At 44.0% G+C, this 8,593-nt stretch overlaps 1 protein-coding gene across 2 annotated transcripts in view; it reads left to right on the top strand.

Annotated features, from left to right (window-relative positions):
* The first annotated feature begins 547 nt into the window (after positions 1 to 547).
* Positions 548 to 8,593, top strand: part of CDH20 (cadherin 20) — a 204,025-nt gene continuing 195,979 nt past the window's right edge. For both annotated transcript variants that reach the window (XM_032422751.1, XM_032422752.1), the window contains exon 1: positions 548 to 1,102. The gene's annotated coding sequence lies outside the window, so the exon portion shown is untranslated. The remainder of the gene's footprint in view (positions 1,103 to 8,593) is intronic.

Here is an 8,593-nt window from a genome sequence, read left to right as displayed (position 1 = left end):
CCAGAGGATGGTCTCAGCTTCCTCCTCTGAAACTGTTGCCGGGCAGAGAACTCTGTCCCATCTCTACTTCACCCAAAAGCTTAAAATCCTACTGCTATGAGTACAAAGGAAGAAAATGACAACATTTGGAGAAATTCTTAAAAGTAAATGATAGAGGTTTTCCTCTCCCTCTGCCATCTCTCCCCACTCCTCCTCCTGAAAATCATGTCTGTTGCATTCTCAAGGTCAAGGTTAAACCCAGGTTGATATTCATCTTCTTTCTGATCCTGTTTGCCTATCTTTTCCAGTTCTCATTAACTGCCTCTTCCAGAATCCATAATCTACGCAGAACAAGTCACTTCAACTTCAGGGGGAGTTTGGGGGTAGATACATCCCTCCTGTCCCCAGGACTACCTACCTCCTTTCCTCTTGCTCCTTCTCAACATTTCCTTACTCTCTCAGCCAATAGAGGAGTTTAAACATTTAAATGTGGTATCTAAACTGCATTTAAAGAATTAACCCATTTTGCCCCTCACTGCTCTAAACCCCAGGGTGCCAACCGGACTCTAATTGCTTTCATCTGGTGGGGTTCCAGACAGCTCCTCAGAAGGAAGGAGCGCACATTCCTGGCACCAATTGGCTAATTCAATTTACTTCCACGGCATTAGCCTCTGTCAGAATATTCATGAGCAGGGGAATGAGGACCCGCGGCACAGGCAGGCGGCAGCCACTCGGGCTAGGGAAGGAGCGAGGGAGGGGAGGCGGACCGCGCGCCGCGCTCCGGGGACGGTGACCGCGACGAGGCGGCTCTTCTCCCCGGCCGGGCCGAGCGCAGGGGGGCGCGGGAGGGCGGGGCAGGGCATCTGCGGGGTTGGCGCGCCTGGCATTGCCGCCCAACTCCTGGCGACCGCGCGGAGACTTTGCGAAAGATCTGAAGACAGAAAAGCTGTGACACTTTTGATAGAGGGGGTAGGGGGGTGGGGGGCGGGGGCACGTCACAAGCGGGGGCGAAGGGACCCAGCGGGACACCTGCCGCCCGGCGGGGTTGGCAGCGATGTGAGCTGGACGCCTGCCCCGAAGCAATCTGGACCGAACGTCCCCGGAGAGTCGCCGGCCGTACCAGGTAAAGGGGAGTGCTCGGGTGGGGCCCCGCGCGTTTGTCCCCAGGCTCCGGAAGCGGGGCGGCGCAGGGCGCCGGGTGCCCGCTCGCTCCCTGCAGCCGTCCCCCGGCGCTGCGCTCGGTCCCTCTCCGCGCCATGCTCTCCCGGCAGGTACCAGCCGCCGCGCAAGCCTGCGGGCCGGTTGGAGTTGGACTTCCTCGGACTTTGGGGGAAGGGGATGTGAAGGAGCTTCCCGAGCTGGGAAGCTGCTTTCCGGGGCAGGGAGCTGGGGCGCAGCGGGGCAGACGGAGGACGCTGCGCGCTGGTGGCGGGGGCTGCGCGCGCGGGGGAATGGGGACGGATGACCCAAGAGCGCGGCTCGCGGCGGCGCTTGGCCCCGGCTTCGCTCTCATTTGCCCCGAGGGCGGCGACGCCTCCCTCTGGCTGCCGATGGGCGAGGGCTGGCTGCGTCCCCAACTCGGGGATGCGCGCCGGGAAGGGGGACCGGAGACCAGGGCTTGGGGGTGGCTCGGGCGCCTGCGGGGCCGGTCGCAGTCCGCGCCTCTCGCCGCGTCCCCGCTCGAGCTCAGCCGTGGGAGGAGAATGTAGTGGTGGGGTCCCCGCCACCTGCCGGACATCTCCAACTGCCCGGATTTCCTGTCTCCGGGCCCTGACACTCCCAGGGAAAGCTCTGAATTGCGCGCGGGGTGTTGGGTTTTGCTCGTCGTGGTTGCCGTGGGGTGAGAGCTGGGGTGAGGAGGCTGCTAGGAGGTCGGATAGGGTGAAAGTTGCAGATTTGTAAAAGAAACGCTAACGCGGAGTCCCAGCTCGCCCTTAGCAACAGGAGAGACTGTGGGCTGGACTTACGCTGAAGCAGGAGACGCGGCCTGGCTATCCACCTCGGGGGCGGGCGGTGGGGGGTGGAACCTGGAGCGCAGCCTGGAGGCATTGCCAGAGCCTTTTTTGTGCTGAGACCTGGCAGAGAGAGAGAGAGGGCTGGCAGCAGAACACCTGGGGGTTGGGGGGAGGGTTGAATCCTGGTGGATTCAGGCTTTACTATGCCTTTATTATTGCCATTGTCATTACTATTACTATTGCTGCTGTTATTGGCACAACGGCGAGGAAGAATTTTGTCTTCGGACTGTTAATAGGTCGCCTGGAAACTGAGTCTGCCCCTCCCCAAATAAAATGTCCCCCAATCCCTGCTAGTCTCTGATGTCCTCCCACCAAAGAAAATTACCTCTCAGAGCTGTGGTGGTGTCAGGGACACACAGCTAAGGAATCCGAGCGACTTAAAAACGACAGACACAAGAAGTCGCAACTGTACACTGTGATTGCACCAATGCTAGAGACTGTACTTTTATCAGTTCACCTTGCCCAGCCTTATCTGGCTGGGGAGCAGGGTAGTCAGTGCCAATTGTGAACCCCATCCGTGACCCAGCTTTTTCCTTTCATGTATTTATACAATCTGGAAATTAATTTTTATTTTCGGGTGACCCTCGCAGCCCACTGGCCATGTGACCTGGCAGGGGCAGGCTTCAGTTCCCAACACTGGAGGCAGCCACAAGGGCACCTGCTGTTGCCTCCTCTTGGCTTGGCCCCTGGTGAGAGCTGGCCAGCTGATGATGGAGAAAACAGGGCAAGAGTGCGGGAGAACAGCATGTCAGAGCTAAGCCAAGTAGAGGAGGTGAGGTCAAGCCTCCTCACTGGCCACATCACTTCCTGCCAGAGCAAAAAGAGAGACAAATGAGGAGCAAGTGGGAAGTAGTATAAATTGGAAAACCAAGCTCTCCGAGTCTACTTAAGGCTGTCGCCACTGACTTTGGTGTGACCTTTCCTTTCCAGTGCTTCTGATTCTCCCTATTTGCCAATGCACAAGTAGCCATGCTTTTCTAATAGGACAGTTGTCGTGAGATGATCTAATTTCGTATCCAAAAAATGCTTGGAGCATCCTGGGAAAGGACAGTCTTTAAAATACGGGATTTTAATGTTTTGTGAAAAGTTTGCTACACTGCAGGTTACGGAGATACATTTTTAGCATGTGTGCCATGTGGCAGTGTAAAATTAAAATGGAAAAGGAAAGTATAAACATAAAAATGATTTAGCATTCTTGACATTCTTGTGCATACTTGTAGAAAAATTATCTTTCATTTGGGGAGAGTTGCCCGGGAATTTAATCAGTGTTTATACTACTGAAACGCCCCCTTCTACCTTTCTCCCCTGTAAAATTTTATGACCCAGTTCTCACAGGAAAGGCAATGCGAATGGAGTAAGTGCTGGGGGCTGAGAGGCGAGATCCAAGGGTTATTAGGGGAACCATCACATAGGGTTTGGAGACTGGAATGGGAAAAAAAAAGATGCCATCATCCTCGCAGAGCAGGGAAATGTTCTTCTGGGAAAGAAAAAAAAAAAAGTTGAGCAGTCCAGGGCAGCGGACCCAACACTGGCTCTCGTCTGCTCTCACATTCAGGAAGGACACTCCATCAGTCCAAAAAGGGCTAACCAAGGTGCTTTTTCCTCCTTCCTTCCGTTAAGGTACTGCCTTTCTCTTGTCTAAGGATTGGCGGTAATTTCTCTATCCCTGCCTGTACAGTAGAATAGTCTTCTCTTGCCATTTCAAAGAGATTCAGACGTACTCTCTGAGCCCCTTATATATTTGTAAATATTCCCCAAGTTCTGAAGCTTCTCCAAGACATGCAACTGTTGGTGAATTTAAGTAAATAGTTGGAAGTAATCAAGAGAGCCACTGAAAAGTGGGTATGTTTTCCCCTAGTGGAGAAGTTATTGAATGCCTTTTGAGCTCGAAAATGAGCAGTTTAGAAAAGCAGGAGGGATTTCCTTGACTTCCCTCTACCCATAAACCAGCAGTTGTACTTTTCCTTCCCTCATAGTAGTGAGCACTGTTTGCTTAAGCATTTTTTACAATTTTGGACTTAAAATGGGGTTTTGCCTGGTGGTGTTCTATGGAGAGAGGAAAAATGTAAAGAGAGACGGAAGGAAGAGCTGCAGGGGCTAGAACATAAATCAGCCAGAATATATGGGGGGGTGATGAGAATAGGTCTTTTCACCCTAAAAAAAAAAAATGTCCACTTTGGAAGAAAAAGAAGTCTGATTATTGGCATCCGAGGCTGAAACCAAGGCAGCTGATGCCCAGAGGAGCCAAAGGGCAGTTCTTCTTAGTTTAGAAACAGCAAGACAGCCTCTGCCAAAGATTGCTGTAAACACGGAATAAAGATTTCATTGTGGGCTGCTGTGGCTAGAATAATTAGACAGTTAATTGTTCATTCTGATCTGGTGGTGTTGGAATCAGTAATGCAGCACAGCAAAAAGAAGAGCAAGGGAGAAATAGAAAAGTAACATCACTTTTATCTTCACTTGGTTCACTGTGATGGTACTTTGGAAATCCTGGTTAGCTTTCCAAAAAAAAAAAAAAAGCAATATTCATATCGCCAGAACACCGGGAACACTGCATCTGCGACCCACTGCTGCCATTCCTCCCCCTCCAGGTTCTACTCTGGTTACGGACAAAATATGGCATCTTCTAAAACAGCACGAGGAACTACAGTAGGAGTGAATGCATTAGGTCATCCCGGTGTCAGTTACTAGATTTTGGTTAGGTGCAAACCTTAGTAGCAACTCAGTCAAAATATATGCAAATAGCACCAAATTTTTGTGCTTCCCCCTTTTTTCACAGGCATTTAAAGTGTAAAAAGTAAATATTCCATTTTTGACATTTAATTATTTTCTATTGTGAAACAAATTGCCTAGTGACTAATCTTTCACGTTTAATTGAAGAAATAGCCTCCTCTGTATTTTTATGCTAATTTAGAGACAAAATAAAACATATTTTAAGTGATAAAGGTGATTTTAAGCAGCTGAGCATCTAGTTATTATAGGCAGTAGACTGTGACTTATTGTTATTTACTAAAAGATGGCACTGTCATAAATTCCTTCTAAAATGACTTCTGCAAGTAAGAAATGAGTAAGGGACTGTGGAGAGCATTAAGTACTTGGTATCGGGGGGGTGGGAAGGAAGAACGATGTATTTATTCATCAGGTTTAAACCGTCCCTGAATCCTCATATTGACATGGATTATGGAGCAAAGTTCTCATTACTCAAATTAAAAAAAAAAAAATCTTTAAGTGTCAACATTAAGTATAATTGTTCTGTGAATAAAAGCACTATGTTATAAAGTAAGCATACTAAATTACATAAGGTCATAAAGTCTCATGAAAAGAAATACTTCATTTCTCCAAGATATGCATTTGGTCCCAATTTGTTAAAGAGGTACAAAATTGACCTTTACCAACCCTGTTTCTTTTACCCATCATGAATCAAAAGGGACTGCAAACGCAGAATACTTACTGAGTATTAAAAAGCGTAAGTGGTACAAAATTATGGAACTATCTAGCTTGCAGATGACAAAATCTACTTTACAAAACGCACTATCTACAGCAATTAAAAATAGAAAATCATATCACCACATTAAATTATGGCAACAACCCATTTTAAAGAGAAATTTAGTCTTTTCTCATTTAATTGCTATTCATGGTTTGCTAAATAGTTTTTCAGAATAACCTGCCAATCTCCTGCTAACCAGGACTGTCTAGTTAAGAACATTCCTAATTACATATGGATTAACTTAATTTTAGAACCCTAAAAATATTCAACTCAAAGCATTACTCAAGTGCAATGCAAACTAGAAACAGTCCAATTCCCCTCAAGGTATATCCAATTTTTTTTAAAGTTTAAGGAATCATAAAGAGAACACATTTGGTATGGGAATACATCAGTTAATAACTACAATAAAAGAGTAAGGGAAGCTATAAACTGGTCGATCTTTTTAAAATATGCACAGTAAAGTTGTAACAGTACCACTCATTTCTTCTTCCAAAGCAGTAAGGGCAGGTCATGTCCTACAAAGTACAAATGTCAAATACATGCACACAGCACTGCCTGAAATGGGCATATTTTTTTTATTTATAAGAATGTTTAACAATCTAATTAAAAGTTTGGCCCCTATTCCAACTAATGCCTCGACCATGTTGACAGCAAGGAGGTATCTTGCATGGAAGAGATATTTCTTTATAGTTTGATAGTTCCTGGCTGGAATCTTACACATAGTAGATTCTCAATAAATATGGGATGATTTCATTTTTTAGAAGGAAAATAAAAGAAAATTAATGGAATTACCAAGTTAGATGAATTTATATTTTATGTGAAATACTTGGTCTTTGTTACTTTAAATTATTTCTCTAAATTGGCAAGATACGCCTGTGACCAATAATAATAATAATTATTGGCATGTTCATTCTGGTGTGGATAGGAGGAAGGTAGAAAAGAGGAAAAACTTTAAAGGCTTCCCATTTGTTTTGGTGTGTTTTTGAGTTTTACCTAAATACTGAATGTGTCTATGCATATGTAAGTTGTTAAAAATGCACAATAACTCTTCAGAATAAAGATGACACTTCACCAAATGGTAATTATTCCCAACAAGTAGTCACACAAATTCTACCCTTGAAGTACTGAGGATTCACCAGACCAATTATGACTAAATGACTACATGTTCCCTCCTGTATCAGCTAATTAAAGGGTTATTAATAAAATAGTAATTCTACTCCATGGCAATGGCTACTTCCGGTTGTCACTGAAGTTTGTCTGACGTATGGCCAAAGGGTCAAAACCAACCATGCACATGTAACACTGTGTTCAACATCTGGCAGGAGGACAGAATCGTACACTGAAATTACTTGTGGTCAGTATGCTTACACTTATCTGCTCTTGCACCTGATTTATAACTAAAATAAGCTAAGTGAACCTAAAAAAAAAACAGGTGCCCATGAGGAACTAAAATGTCCTAAATTACAGGTAAATCATCAGCCTGTTTGTTTTTTTTTCTTTCCTTTTAGGTTTGACCTTAGTTGAACGAACAAGGTGGTCTTAGTGTTTTCCTAGAGAACAGTACATAGTGTAATATGTTGGCATAATTGGGAGCTAGTAGTCAAGAGAAAACCAGGATAGAATTAGCATGAAGATTCAATTACCCCTCGTTCCCAGAGAGAGTTGTTTACTAGGATTCAAGTTAAGGTTGTGGTCAAAATAGCCTGAAAAAATGAACAGCGCAGCTTTCTTGTCCTCTAGTGGATATCTTTGCATGGAGCCAAACTTTGGTTTCCACTTTCCACCAACAAATTACAATACAGTTTTTTAAACAGTAGTTGATATAAATTGTTGGATAGACATTTTAAGTGTGCACCTGAGCATACATACGTATTTTAGATGTATTTATTAAAATCTGCAGTTAAAACTATTGTATACATAATATTTTCCTGAAGGAACACTATACATTTCATATCATACTCATTATCACTTTATTTTATTTTATAAAGTCAATAAAGTCATTGACTTTATAAAATTATCAAGTCCTAATATGTGGTTAATTTGTACACATCATGAATAATCAATGAACTTCCCAATATGTGTTTTTAAACCAATAGAAGTAATTTCATTTGGCAATTTAATTAGAAATTGGCTAAAGGACTTTCATTTAGAAAGGCAACCAAATACATGTTTTTTAATTTGAAAGATTATTAGCACTCTGATATAAGTATCAGAACAGATGGAAGTAAACACTTAAATCTCTGTATCTAAGGTCTTTTTCCATGAAAATGTTTTGAACAGACATGTAGAGTGCACAGTATCACCTACTTGCCACCTTTTCAGGCCAGGGAAAAACCACCTGGACATTACAGCCATCTCTGTGCCACCCACACACAGGCCCAAAGGTTGCCTTGTCTTCATTTTCTAACGCAAGAAACAACACAAGTTCCAATCTCTCTCTTCTTCAAATCCCTCCATTCGCTGCGTCCAAGGCCTCATCTGGAGTATGACTTTGCAAAGGCCCACCATCATCACATCACTGAAAAAAGCAGCCACACTGGAGAGCATGGGTCTTATAAGCTTTTTTTGGATATTAAATAAGAATCTAAATCTGTGCCCATAAATTGCACAAACTGGCAAGAACTCCCAAGGAGTTATCTTATAAATAAATATTAAACAACACTTTTTGTGCTATCCTTAATACCACTACCAACTGTATTTAAAGCAAAAAGTATCTAGCGATCAAAGTACATTTTCATTCACATTGTAGTTTTGAAGTGTTACAGTTTTATCTACCTTTACCCCTAGTCTGTGCTCTCACCTCCATAACACTGGGAACATTTATGTCTGTCTAAAAATGGAAGGCATACTGGCATTTGGAAATAAAATCCTCAAGTAGTCATTAAAAAATTAATCCATTTGGCAGTTCATCGTATCGGTGGAATACTTCAGGCAGCTAAGCACGGAGGTTATCATCCGATTCACGGGCTGGTGAACATTTGGAGACCAAATTGCTGAGGGTTGTTTCTTTAAACACAGGAAAACAGCAGATTTCTTCATGATATAGAAGTGTTATCCATTTCTTTGGATACATCTATATATACAGTAGTTCGCTTGTGTCAATTAAAGTGCG

This window comes from Phoca vitulina, unplaced genomic scaffold (assembly GCF_004348235.1).
Source record: "Phoca vitulina isolate PV1807 unplaced genomic scaffold, GSC_HSeal_1.0 scaffold27, whole genome shotgun sequence".
NCBI lineage: Eukaryota > Metazoa > Chordata > Mammalia > Carnivora > Phocidae > Phoca > Phoca vitulina.
The sequence above is the reverse complement of the archived record's forward strand: the minus strand, read 5'-3'. Positions and strand labels throughout refer to the sequence as shown.